A 15,481-nucleotide genomic window follows, 5' to 3' on the forward strand; every position below is an offset into this window, starting at 1 on the left:
AAAACATCCTTCACAACAGTTGGCCAGATCAAGATCACTCTCCAGGAGGTAGGTGTATGTGTGTCACCTTCACAATAGTTGGCCAGATCAAGATCACTCTCTAGGAGGTAGGTGTATGTGTTTCAAAGTCAACAATCAAGAGAAGACTTCACCAGAGTGAATACAGAGGGTTCACCACAAGATATAAACCATTGGTGAGCCTCAAAAACAGGAAGGCCAGATTAGAGTTTGCCAAACAACATCGAAAAAAGCCTTCACAGTTCTGGAACATCCTATGGACAGATGAGACCAAGATCAACTTGTAGCAGAGTGATGGGAAGAGAAGAGTATGGAGAAGGAAAGGAACTGCTCATGATCCAAAGCATACCACCTCATCAGTGAAGCATGGTGGTGGTAGTGTCATGGCGTCGGAATGTATGGCTGCCAATGGAACTGGTTCTCTTGTATTTATTGATGATGTGACTGCTGACAAAAGCAGCAGGATGAATTCTGAAGTGTTTCGGGGAATATTATTTGCTCATATTCAGCCAAATGCTTCAGAACTCATTGGACGGCGCTTCACAGTGCAGATGGACAATGACCCGAAGCATACAACGAAAGCAACCAAAGAGTTTTTTAAGGGAAAGAAGTGGAATGTTATGCAATGGCCAAGTCAATCACCTGACCTGAATCCGATTGAGCATGCATTTCACTTTCTGAAGACAAAACTGAAGGGAAAATGCCCCAAGAACAAGCAGGAACTGAAGACAGTTGCAGTAAAGGCCTGGCAGAGCATCACCAGGGATGAAACCCAGCGTCTGGTGATGTCTATGCGTTCCAGACTTCCGGCTGTAATTTACTGCAAAGGATTTGCAACCAAGTATTAAAAAGTGAAAGTTTGATTTATGATTGTTAATCTGTCCCATTACTTTTGGTCCCTTAAAAAGTGGGAGGCACATATACAAACTGTTGTAATTCCTACATCGTTCACCTGATTTGGATGTAAATACCCTCAAATTAAAGCTGAAAGTCTGCAGTTAAAGCACATTTTGTTTCATTTCAAATCCATTGTGGTGGTGTATAGACCCAAAAAGATTAGAATTGTGTTGATGTCCCAATATTTATGGACCTGACTGTACACACTGATTTTACTGTTGTGGGTTTAGTAACACTTTAAGTAATCTTCAGGCCTAAAATATTTTTTTTAAACATATGTGAAAAAAAAAAATTCAAAAATGGCTATGGCAGTGAAAGAGTTAAATATATATATATATACACACACACATATATATATATATATATATATGTACCGGTATATATATATATATATATATATATATATACATATACATATATATATATACACATATACAGTATATATCAGTATGTATATATACATATATATATATACAGTATACATATATATATATATATATATATATATATATATATATATATATATATATTTATTTATTTATTTTTTTATTTTTTTTCAAAGCAGCTCTATGAACAAAATTTAGATTTTTTGACTTTGGTGAAATTTTGCCGAAATCAGTAATTTGGCAGCAAAATCACTTGAGCTCGAACCAATCTGCCCATCCCTGCTTATGGCCTGCCATTTCCTCATCTCAGAATCACTTTCATTCAACCAGGAGATCCGTCAGGCGGATCGTTGTAGAAGCTGGAGAGATATTCAGCAAAAGAACAACCGCAGCAACTTTGTAGAACTCCGTTTTGCGATAACAATGTCTGAATAATTGCCAGGGGGGTTCCCTTTGTATCCGATGAATCAGGAGACACGTCGTTGATAAAGTACCACAGCGGGTGAATTATTCTACTGGACAAGAGAGACGAAGAGCGGTGACAATGGCTGGAATAAAAGAACTAAATAACAAGTTGATAAAATACCTGATGATGGCTGGAATTTCGGAGATGGTCGACCTCTGGAGGAGTGCCTGGTTTGTAGCTCAATTGATGGGAACAAAGATGAAATGAAATATAATAATACAACCCATGAGATGAGAAAAGCATGAAAACTCTTTGTAAATGGGTTGCAATGGAACGTGTCCGATTTGTATTTATTTATTTATTTATTTTTTCCCAAAAAGCTTTATTTGAAAAGGTACAGGTAAAATTATAGCTTGATATCAACTCAAGGTTTGAGACCCTGTTCACACTGGGGCGACGCTACTTGCCGGGGCGACCTCACAGGTCGCGTTGCGCAGCTCGCACCGCGACCTCGGAGCGGCCGTCACGGACTTCATATCATTGAAGTCAATGCAGGTCGCTCCAGGTCCCCCCAAAGAAGCTCCGGACCCTTTTTCTAAGTCGGAGTGACTTGTGTCACTCCTATTAGAACGGGTCCACAGCTTCTCTATGGCAGGCGACCCACGGCAACCTGTCAGGCGACCAGGTCGCCTGACAGCTCGCCCCAGTGTGAACGGGGTCTTACAAGTACAAGTAAAAAAAGGTGTGATATAACAAAGTGAGATCAAAACATTCATAAATACACAGGAGGTCCTCATGAGTGCCACCATAAAGCAATATCTTAACCACTTCCCCTTAGGTGGACTTCCTATGACGTCCTTGGATTTGAGTGGGGATATCTGGATGATGGGTGCAGCTGCCGGCATCATTCAGATATCATTTTTTTCAGTCGGCGATTCCCTTCACCATAAGAACAATCATAGCTGCTGTTCAGCCACTTGATCATTCTTACAGGCAACATCCCCCCCCCCTCCCCACTGCCCTCCGGTGCTTCTACCCGCTCGCCCGTGCGATCGGCGAGCCGGAGAAGGAATCGGCCACCGGCAGAAGTGTCACCATAGAGACTGCGAGGACCAGATGGTCCCCGCAAGTCTCTATGACTCTCGGAGGCCCGGGCCGTGACGTGATGACATCACGCCCGGCCTGGCAGTTTTCAATACTGCACTGATCTATTCAGCCGAGATCTTTTTTTTTTTTTTTTTTTTTTTTAATTTCAGGCTTTCCAGCCTGTAGGAGAGATGTGAGGTCTTATTGACCCCAGATCTCCCCATAAAGAGGACCTGTCATTCACTATTCCTATTACAAGGGATGTATACATTCCGTGTAATAGGAATAAAAGTGGTAAAAAAAAAAATGAAAGGGAAAGTGTAAAAATAAAAAAAATAAAATAAACAATACATTTTTTTTTTTTTTTTTTTAAAGTGCCCCCGTCCCCCTGTGCTCGCACGCGGAAGCGAAGGCATGCGTTCGTAGCAGCCACATATGTAAACGGCGTTCAATTCATACATGTGAGGTATCACCACGATTGTTAGAGTGAGAGCAACAATTCTAGTCCAAGACCTCCATGGTAACTCTAAACTGGTAACCTGTAAAATAATTTAAAGCGTCGCCTATAGAGATTATTAAGTATCGAAGTTTGGCGTCATTCCACGAGTGTGCGCAATTTTAAGCGTGATATATTAGGTATCTATTTGCTCAATGTAATATCATCTTTCACATTATACAGAAAAATTGGGCTAACTTTGGGGTTTTCTTTTTTTTTAATTCATAAAGCAGTTTTTTTTTTTCCAAAAAAAAAAACACGTTTGAAAAATTTCTGCACAAATACTTTGTGACATAAAAAGTTGCAATGACCGTGACCGCCATTTTATTCTCTAGGGTCTCTGCTAAAAAAAAAAAAAACATGTTTGGGGGTTCTGAGTAATTCTCTAGCAAAAAAATGCTGATTTTTACATGTAGGAGCGGAGTGCAAGAAATCACGTGGTATGGAAGTGGTTAAAAGAGTATCCTTTGTATATCAGATGAGGAATGGCGTCAAGTAGTATTTGAGTTGAACTTTGTTGATTGATGGTTAGGACAGACCCCAGGTTGGGAGGGTTGGATGGCTACTGCTTGGGGTGCTTGTGTGGAAAGCCTGGGTATATGTTAAAAGACTGACTAGTATTCTAAGCAGTGGCGGCTGGTGCTCGGTAATTCGGGGGGGGGGGGCTTTAAACCAATGCGTACCCCCCCCCCTCAGTCGGTCGGTTGGTCAGTCAGTCAGTTGACAGGCGACACTTTCCTCGGACCCCCCCCCCCCCCCCAACGGTCTGCCTCCTTACCTTCTCCTTCCTCCTGTCCGACCAAGGGAGTGGCCAGTAAGATCGCTCCTTTTGGCCAATCAGGAAAGGGTCTCACAACCCTCTTCCTGATTGGCTGGGAGGAGAGTCAGTGTGACAATAGCTAATATTTTCTCGCTATTGTCGCACAACTGGGTGGGCTCAGGGCGCAGTGCTCTGTGCCCCCCCCGAGTCCACCCTTTTTTGAAGCCGATTAGAGCCTCTGGCTATTATCACATGCTTCAAAAAAAAAAAAAATCCCAATTGGAATATATGCGTCCGGTGCCCCGCACGTAGATTAGGGGGCCGGACACATGGATGGGGGGCAATGCCCCTGCGCCCCAATGGACGGGCCGCCCCTAATTCTAAGCCAGTTTTAGATAACAGAATAACAGGGGCTCCGGGGGGGAGGGGGGCAACTGCAACCAAGAAGGTTTTTCACCTTAGTGCATACATTGCATTAAGGTGAAAAACCTTGAGACTTTACAACTCCTTTAACTTCTAAAGCGTAAGGGTGTGCAATAGCAATGACCTAGATCAGTGATGGTGAACCTTGGCACCCCAGTTGTTTTGGAACTACATTTCCCATGATGCTCATGCACTCTGTAATCTATTTGAGCATTATGGGAAATGTAGTTCCAAAACATCTGGGGTGCCAAGGTTCGCCATTACTGACCTAGATGGACTTGGGTTTCTGATATAAATAGGGTTTGGATTGTGGAAATAACTGAATTGAGTACTGTCTGTGATGCTTTTTTTATTTGCGCTAACATCCAAATTTTCAGGACAAGCTTTTGGGGTGTACCCCCTTCTACAAGGTCCAAGCAGTACTCAAAGTCACGTTATTTCATCGAATAAAACATTTTAATCGACTAAATTAGTACTATTTTAGTCGACTAAAATAGGATTAAAACTAAAAGATTTGAGATGACTAAAATAGGACTAAAACTGAAATGGCATTTTAGTCAAAAGACAAACTAAATTGAAATTTGACATCAAAATGAACACTGCACTACCACATATTAATATGTAAGGGACATCTACTAAGTTACTAAAAGAAAAGAAAATTAAGAAAAAGGCTTTTCTCATTTTTTTTTTTTTGTTAATAATTAATGTTGGTAATATATTCAGGTAATATGTGCGATGATATTACAGCCAATAGAGATTACAGTTTTTTGTGTTTTTTATATTTTCGAGTTGTACTTCTGCTTGTCAAAAAGCAATATATTTATTCATGGAACTTGCTTTTATTTATAAAGACGTTCTATATCACAATGGCTAAATCTGTGTCTGTAGTGCGTGTTCAACCCCTTAATATAAGAAACAATAACATATTATTAGATTTATACTCCAGGATTATATAATGAGTTTGGCAGATCTAAAGAAATGCTTTAATAATGCTTAAATAATGCATATAATTAACTAATTAATTACGGTATATAATGCAATTATTAAATAATGCATTAAAATTTAACCACTTGCCGACTGCCCGCCGCAGATATACTGCGGCAAGCTGGTTCGGCTGCGCGATCCGCTGGAGCGATCCTTGGGGTGCGTGCGCGCACCCCCATTAGCCGGCGGGGAAGCTCACTCATGGGGTCGGCGGTCTCTCTCAGGAATCAACACAGAGCGCCTGTGATCCTCCTATTTAGTATCACAGGTCTCTGTGTTGATTCCCCAAGCACATCCCCCTCACAGTTAGAAAACACCCCCTAGGCATACATTAAAGTCTTTGATTGCCCCTTAGTTAACCCCTTCCCTGCGTGTTTAATTATTACAGTAACAGTGCATATTTTTAGCACTGATTACTGTAGCAGTGTCACTGGTCCCCCCCAAAAATGTCAAAAATCTCAGTTAAGGGTCCGATCTGTCCGCTGCAATGTCGCAGTCCCTCTAAAAATCGCAGATCACTGAAAACATAAATAAATAAATAAATAAAAATGAGATACAGTGCCTTGCGAAAGTATTCGGACCCCTTGAACTTTGCGACCTTTTGCCACATTTCAGGCTTCAAACATAAAGATATAAAACTGTAATTTTGTGTGAAGAATCAACAACAAGTGGGACACAATCATGAAGTGGAACGAAATTTATTGGATATTTCAAACTTTGTTAACAAATAAAAAACTGAAAAATTGGGCGTGCAAAATTATTCAGCCCCCTTAAGTTAATACTTTGTAGCGCCACCTTTTGCTGCGATTACAGCTGTAAGTCGCTTGGGGTATGTCTCTATCAGTTTTGCACATCGAGAAACTGACATTTTTGCCCATTCCTCCTTGCAAAACAGCTCGAGCTCAGTGAGGTTGGATGGAGAGCGTTTGTGAACAGCAGTTTTCAGTTCTTTCCACAGATTCACAAATTGGCCTAATTTGATGAAAAAATATGATTTTCACATTTGTATTAGGAATGTTATTAACAGAATGTAAAAAATATTGGGTTCTTTTTTTCAGAATCGTCGCTCCTTTTTTGTTTATAGCGCAAAAAAATAAAAATCGCACAGGTGATCAAATACCCCCAAAATAAATCTCTATTTGTGGGGGAAAAAAAGGACATCAATTGTATTTGGGTACAGCATCGCACGACTGCGCAATTTTCTGTTAAAGTAACGCAGTGCCGAATCACAAAAAATGGCCTGGTCATTCAGGTGGAAAAATCTTCCGGTCCAGAACTGGTTATTTTTAATGCTGGTAGTATACTCAGTTAATATGTGCAATGGCATAACAGTCAATAGAGTTTACAGTTTTTTAGTTTTTTTTTATAATTTCATTTCAATAATTTTTTATTAAAGTTTTCCAAAATAGAGTAGAAATACATCGTACAAAGCGTATAAAGTCCACAGTGCAAACATAGTTTTTTTTTATCATTTCAAGTTGTACTTTTGCTTTTCAAAAAGCAATATTTTTGGTTGTTTATATAAACTTGCTTTTATTTATAAAGAAGTTATATATCACAACGGCTAAATCTATGTCTGTAGTGCACGTTCAACCCTTAATACCAGAAATAATAACATATTATTAGATTTTTACTCCAGGAGTATATAATGAGTTTGGCAATTCTAAAGAAATGCCTAAATAATGCATTAAAATCTAACTAAAACCATTAAATTTTAGATGACTAAAATGTACTGGAGATTTTTACTCAACTAAAATGTACTGGAGATTTTACTGAACTAAAATGTACTGCAGAATTTACTCAACTTAAATGTACTGGAGATTTTACTGAACTAAAATGTACTGGAGATTTTACTCAACTTAAATGTACTGGAGATTTTACTCAACTAAAATGTACTGGAGATTTTACTCAACTAAAATGTACTGGAGATTTTACTCAACTAAAATGTACTGGAGATTTTACTCAACTAAAATGTACTGGAGATTTTACTCAACGTAAATGTACTGGAGATTTTACTCAACTAAAATGTACTGGAGATTTTACTCAACGTAAATGTACTGGAGATTTTACTCAACTAAAATGTGCTGGAGATTTTACTCAACTAAAATGTACTGGAGATTTTACTCAACTAAAATGTACTGGAGATTTTACTCAACTAAAATGTACTGCAGATTTTACTCAACTAAAATGTACTGGAGATTTTACTCAACTAAAATGTACTGGAGATTTTACTCTACTTAAATGTACTGGAGATTTTACTCAACTAAAATGTACTGGAGATTTTACTCAACGTAAATGTACTGGAGATTTTACTCAACTAAAATGTACTGGAGATTTTACTCAACTAAAATGTGCTGCAGATTTTACTCAACTAAAATATATTGCAGATTTTACTCAACTTAAATGTACTGGAGATTTTACTTAACTAAAATGTACAGGAGATTTTACTCGACTTAAATGTACAGGAGATTTTACTCGACTTAAATGTACTGGAGATTTTACTCAACTTAAATGTACTGGAGATTTTACTCAACTTTAATGTACTGAAGATTTTACTCAACTAAAATGTTCTGCAGATTTTACTCAACTAAAATGTACTGCAGATTTTACTCAACTAAAATGTACTGGAGATTTTACTCAACTAAAATGTACAGGAGATTTTACTCAACGTAAATGTACTGGAGATTTTACTCAACTAAAATGTAGTAGAGATTTTACTCAACTAAAATGTACTGGAGATTTTTCTCAACTAAAATGTACAGGAGATTTTACTCAACGTAAATATACTGGAGATTTTACTGAACTAAAATGTACTGGAGATTTTACTGAACTAAAATGTTCGGGAGATTTTACTCAACTAAAATGTACTGCAGATTTTACTCAACTAAAATGTACTGCAGATTTTACTCTACTTAAATGTACTGGAGATTTTACTCTACTTAAATGTACTGGAGATTTTACTCAACTAAAATATACTGGAGATTTTACTCAACTAAAATATACTGGAGATTTTACTCAACTAAAATGTACAGGAGATTTTACTCAACTAAAATGTACAGGAGATTTTACTCAACGTAAATGTACTGGAGATTTTACTGAACTAAAATGTACTGGAGATTTTACTGAACTAAAATGTACTGGAGATTTTACTCAACGTAAATGTGCTGGAGATTTTACTCAACTAAAATGTACTGGAGATTTTACTCAACGTAAATGTACTGGAGATTTTACTGAACTAAAATGTACTGGAGATTTTACTGAACTAAAATATACTGGAGATTTTACTCAACTAAAATGTACTGGAGATTTTACTCAACTAAAATGTACAGGAGATTTTACTCAACGTAAATGTACTGGAGATTTTACTGAACTAAAATGTACTGGAGATTTTACTGAACTAAAATGTACTGGAGATTTTACTGAACTAAAATATACTGGAGATTTTACTGAACTAAAATGTACTGGAGATTTTACTCAACTAAAATGTACTGGAGATTTTTCTCAACTAAAATGTACAGGAGATTTTACTCAACGTAAATGTACTGGAGATTTTACTGAACTAAAATGTACTGGAGATTTTACTGAACTAAAATGTTCTGGAGATTTTACTCAACTAAAATGTACTGCAGATTTTACTCAACTAAAATGTACTGCAGATTTTACTCTACTTAAATGTACTGGAGATTTTACTCTACTTAAATGTACTGGAGATTTTACTCAACTAAAATATACTGGAGATTTTACTCAACTAAAATATACTGGAGATTTTACTCAACTAAAATGTACAGGAGATTTTACTCAACGTAAATGTGCTGGAGATTTTACTCAACTAAAATGTACTGGAGATTTTACTCAACGTAAATGTACTGGAGATTTTACTGAACTAAAATGTACTGGAGATTTTACTGAACTAAAATATACTGGAGATTTTACTCAACTAAAATGTACTGGAGATTTTACTCAACTAAAATGTACAGGAGATTTTACTCAACGTAAATGTACTGGAGATTTTACTGAACTAAAATGTACTGGAGATTTTACTGAACTAAAATGTACTGGAGATTTTACTGAACTAAAATATACTGGAGATTTTACTGAACTAAAATGTACTGGAGATTTTACTCAACTAAAATGTACAGGAGATTTTACTCAACGTAAATGTACTGGAGATTTTACTGAACTAAAATGTACTGGAGATTTTACTGAACTAAAATATACTGGAGATTTTACTCAACTAAAATGTACTGGAGATTTTACTCAACTAAAATGTACAGGAGATTTTACTCAACGTAAATGTACTGGAGATTTTACTGAACTAAAATGTACTGGAGATTTTACTGAACTAAAATGTACTGGAGATTTTACTGAACTAAAATATACTGGAGATTTTACTGAACTAAAATGTACTGGAGATTTTACTCAACTAAAATGTACAGGAGATTTTACTCAACGTAAATGTACTGGAGATTTTACTGAACTAAAATGTACTGGAGATTTTACTGAACTAAAATGTACTGGAGATTTTACTGAACTAAAATGTACTGGAGATTTTACTGAACTAAAATGTACTGGAGATTTTACTCAACTAAAATGTACAGGAGATTTTACTCAACGTAAATGTACTGGAGATTTTACTGAACTAAAATGTACTGGAGATTTTACTGAACTAAAATGTACTGGAGATTTTACTGAACTAAAATGTACTGCAGATTTTACTCAACTAAAATGTACTGGAGATTTTACTCAACTTAAATGTACTGGAGATTTTACTCAACTTAAATGTTCTGGAGATTTTACTCAACTAAAATGTATTGCAGATTTTACTCTACTTAAATGTACTGGAGATTTTACTCTACTTAAATGTACTGGAGATTTTACTCTACTTAAATGTGCTGGAGATTTTAGTAGACTAAAATACGACTAAAACTAAAACAATTCAGATGACTAAACTAAAACTAAAATGGCATTTTAGTCAAAAGACTATAACTAAAACTAAATCGAAATTTAATGTAAAAAATTAACACTGCTCAAAGTGCACTAATACGGCTACAATCATGGATGGATTGAGGAAGAAATCCCGAGGATCAGACTGTAAGAAACAATTTAAAAGAGGTCAAGCCTCTCCAATGCCCGACCTTTCTGCATAAAACATGCCTTCACTATCTGTGCAATAAAGATGCCATAAAACTAAAGTCCACCATCTTTTTTTAATATCTCCTCACTAAACTCTCGCACCAAACTATTTCTGCAATGCTAAAAAAAGAAAAAAAGAAAAAAAAATGAAATAAAGGTGACATTTAGCTCATAAGTCTGGATAGACAGGTTTCCTTAGAAACAGATTTAATGAAAATTGCTTGATCTACGCTTATTACACTGCGGGTAAAATTATTACAGGGAGAAGCGCTGTTAATATTTCAGGGAGGAATATTGTCTGGCTGAGTTACATCATTTTAATCCTGTTTCCAAAGATTCGCAGTGTGAGCACAGGAAACATTTCCATAATAAAATATTATTATTACTATTTAAATTTGCAGCTGAGCCGGTGGTATATGCAGAGTTTTTAGGATTTCACAGCAGAGTTTTTTTTTGCAGAGGGTCAGTAAGCTGTCGCAATGTCACCGGTCATTACCCAATCTTCTTATGTGTGTGTGCCAATGCTAGGCCAACTGTGCCCTCCCAACGTTGGGGAGTACAAGATCCAGGATACAACAGAAGATGGAAGCTTGGCACATATTCTTGTACCTAGGGGCTGACTGGCAGCTTTTGGCCCAGGGGGGAGGTACAGTCCAGAGTAAGGTGACCAGATTTTTAAAATTAAATCCAGGGAATATTTTTTTATTGGCAAATGGCACAGGACTGAATAATACAAAGAGCGCTGGGCACAGGACTGCATAATACACAGAGCGCTGGGTACAGGAGTGAATAATACAAAGAGCGCTGGGTACAGGACTGCATAATACACAGAGCACTGGACACAGGACTACATAATACACAGAGCGCTGGTCACAGCACTACATAATACACAGAGCACTGGTCACAGCACTACATAATACACAGAGCGCTGGGCACAGGACTGCATAATACACAGAGCGCTGGGCACAGGACTGCATAATACATAGAGCGCTGGGCACAGGACTGCATAATACACAGAGCGCTGTGCACAGGACTGCATAATGCACAGAGTGCTGGGCACAGGACTGCAGAATACACAGAGAGCTGGGTACAGGACTGCATAATACACAGAGCGATGGGCACAGGACTGCCTAATACACAGAGCGTTGGGTACAGGACTGCAGAATACACAAAGCCCTGGGCATAGGACTGCATAATACACAGAGCACTGGGTACAGGACTACATAATATACAGAGCACTGGGCACAGGACTGCATAATACACAGAGCACTGGGCACAGCACTACATAATACAAAGAGCGCTGGGTACAGGACTGCATAATACACAGAGCACTGGGTACACGATGTTGATCCCTCCTACCTTATGGCAAGTGGGATCAGGACAGGCTGTAATGGTCACCGTGACCTAGGATCAGCTTCTCGAGTTGCTTCTCCTAATCAGATTTCTTCACTAGGTAAGTGACACTTCAAAGTAGCCCCAGAGAGAGGGGATGAAAAAAAAAACAGGCTCTTCATAGTGTAAAAACGTTCAGACTTTATTGTCTATAAATATTCACCCAAAGGGGATCAGCATACAAAAGATAAAAACCAATGATAAAAAATAGATAATAAGCAATAGGGATGTTCCCGTGTGGCTTCCCGCACCATGCAAGGGAACAATGCAAATGCCATGTAAGCTGTAAACAGCGTGCATTCCAACCAGCATTTAAAACGAGGCGACGTATGATGTCTTCGGAAGCAGTTTCTGTCCTTTTCTTCATCCTGCACTCAGTAGGTTAGCAGTGGGCACTTTTTGCTTTTCTTCAACAGAAACCTTTTAGGCATGTCTGTGGCAGAAGCAGTGCAGCCTTTTTACAGGGCATCAGAGAGGCCCAGGGGGCAACTTCCCCCCCCTGCCCCCTGGCCCAGTCTTCCCCTGCTTGTACCACACTTGTCTTCCATCCTTGATTTTCATGGAGAAGCTTTGCCTTTCCTAGTCTGTCCCAAAAGTTTCAGCATTGTAGGATGTGCGCTAAATTGTGTGCTTTCCCGCAATGCACAGAACCGCACTGCCCTTTTGCAGAGGCCCAGAGGTGCCATTATATCCTAAGGGCACCCCATTGCATCTGCGAACATGTGCGTTTTCATGTGCATTATAATGGTGCAGCACAATTTCTCAAAAGAGTCAGGGATTTATTTTGAACGTTAACACGCATAGGGCAGTCCATTGAAATGGCAACTCAGGAAAATGCGCAGAACTACGTGCACGCTTAATTTTTACATTTCCAAGACACGCAGCAAAATTAACCGCTTCCATACAGAGCAGTTAGACACCCTTCCTGCCCAGACCAATTTTCAGCTTTCAGCACTCTCACACTTTGAATGACAATTGCTCAGTCATGCTACACTATAACCAAACAAAATTTTTATCATTTTTTTCACACAAATAGAGCTTTCTTTTGGTGGTATTTGATCACAACTGGGGTTTTTTTTTTTCGTGATATATGCAAAAAAAGAGCAAAAATTTTGAAAAAAAAACACTTTTTTTTAGTTTCAATTATGAAATTTTGCAAAAAATAAATTTTTCTTCATACATTTGGGCCAAAATGTATACTGCTACATGTCTCTGGTAAAATTAACCCAAATTAGTGTATATTATTTAGTCTGTGTGAAAGTTATTGAGTCTAGAAGCTATGGTACCAATTACTGAAAATTGATCACACCAGATGTACTGACTGCCTATCTCCTTTCTTGAGGCCCTGAAATGTCAGGACAGTACAAATACCGACCAAATGACCCCTTTTTGTAAAGTAGACAGTCCAAGGTATTTAGTAAGAGGCATGGTGAGTTTTTTGAAGTTGTAATTTTTTCCCACAATTCTTGGGAAAATGAAGAAAAAAATTTTTTTTTCTTTTTTTTCCCACAAAGTTGTCAATTTATAAGCTATTTCTAACACATAGCATGTACACAGCAAAAATTACACCCAAAAATACATTCTGCTACTCCTTCCGAGTATGGCGATACCACATGTGTGACACTTTTACACAGCCTGGCCACAAAAAGAGACTCCACGTCCAAGAAGCACATTCAGGCGTTCTAGGAGCATAAATACACATAAAACTTTCTTACTACCTATCACACTTTTCAAGGCCCTAGAGCACCAATACAATGGAAAAGTCCACAAAATGACCCCATTTTGGAAAGCAAACACTCCAACGTATATTCTATGAGGCATTATGGGTCCTTTGAACATGTCATTTTTTTCCACAGGTTTTTGGAAAATGTGGGAAAAAAATGAAAACTTTTTTTTTTTACACAAAGTTGTCAATTTATAGGATATTCCTAACACATAGCATGTACACAGCAAAAATGACACCCCAAAATACATTCTGCCACTCCTCCTGAGTATGGCAATACCACATGTGTGAGACTTTTTCACAGCCTAGCCATATAGAGGGGCCGAACATCCAAGGAGCATCATCATGCATCCTAGCCACTTGCCTAGGCCTATTTTTGACATTTGGTGTTTACAAGCTAAAATCAGTTGTTTTGCTAGAAAACTGCTTAGAACCCCCAAACATTATATATTTTTTTTTAGCAGAGACCCTAGAGAATAAAATGGAGATTATTGCACTATTTTGTATCACACCGTATTTGCGTAGCGGTCTTCCAAACGCAGTTTTTTTGGAAAAAATTCACTTTTTTTAATTAAAAAATAAGAAACCAGTAAAGTTAGCCCAATTTTTTTCCATAATGTGAAAGATAATGTTACGCCGAGTAAATAGATACCCAACATGTCAGGTTTCAAAATTGCGCACGCTCACGGAATGGTGACAAACTTTGGTACTTAAAAATCCCCATAGGCGACAATTTAAAAATTTCTACAGGTTGCCATCTTTGAGTTACAGAGGAGGTCTAGGGCTCAAATTATTCCCCTTGCTCTAACGATCGCGGCGATACCTCACATGTGTGGTTTGAACACCGTTTACATATGTGGGCGGGGTTTCTGTATGCATTCGCTTCTGCGCGCGAGCTAACGGGGACAGGGCGCTTTAATTTTTTTTTTTTTTTTTTTTTACTATTTATTTTATTTATTATTTTTTATTTTTACACCGTTTAAAAAAAAAAAAAAAAAATTGATCATTTTTATTTCTATTAAAAGAAATGTAAATATTCCTCGTAATAGAAATAGGCACGACAGGACCTCTTTTTTGTGAGATCTGGGGTCAAAAAGTCCTCAGATCTCACAAGTACACTAAAAGATAGAAAAAAAAAAAAAAATAATAATTATAATATAAAATGAAAAAAAAAAAAAAGGACCTTTAAACCGGTTGCTAGGCAACAACATTTTCCGTAGCTCCGGTCCTCCAAGACCATAGAGTCAAGTGAGGGCAAGCTTGCCCTCACTCGACATCCTGTCTGTGAGGATTCGGGACCGGATCGTTTTCCCCGCTGCCGGCGGGTCCGGTAAGCGGGGAAAAGGACCGGAACGCGTCGGGAGGGGGGGGGGGGCGCCTCTTCCGCCATCCCGGAAGGGTGATCCCACGGCGAATCCGCCGCTGGGACCACCCTTATCGGAAAGCCAACCGTCCACCGTTTAAAAAAATACCAGGGTTATGGCAGCTATCTGCTACCATAACACCGGTATTTAGGTTTAAACGGACGACGTATATAAACCTTTTTGGACTTGGACATGGTGGCTGTATGAAGGGTGACAGGTACTCGGGTACTTTGTTGGGCAGGTGACAGGCAGGTGACAGGTACTCTGGTACTGATGAGCAGGTGGCAGGTACTCGGGTACTCCGATAGGCAGGTGACAGGTACTCGGGTACTCTGATGGGCAGGTGACAGGCAGGTGATAGGTACTGATGAGTAGTACTCACTGACTGATAGGTGATAGGTGATACTGTACTG

The sequence above is a fragment of the Pelophylax lessonae genome, assembly GCF_965119305.1.
Source record: "Pelophylax lessonae genome assembly, chromosome: 1".
NCBI lineage: Eukaryota > Metazoa > Chordata > Amphibia > Anura > Ranidae > Pelophylax > Pelophylax lessonae.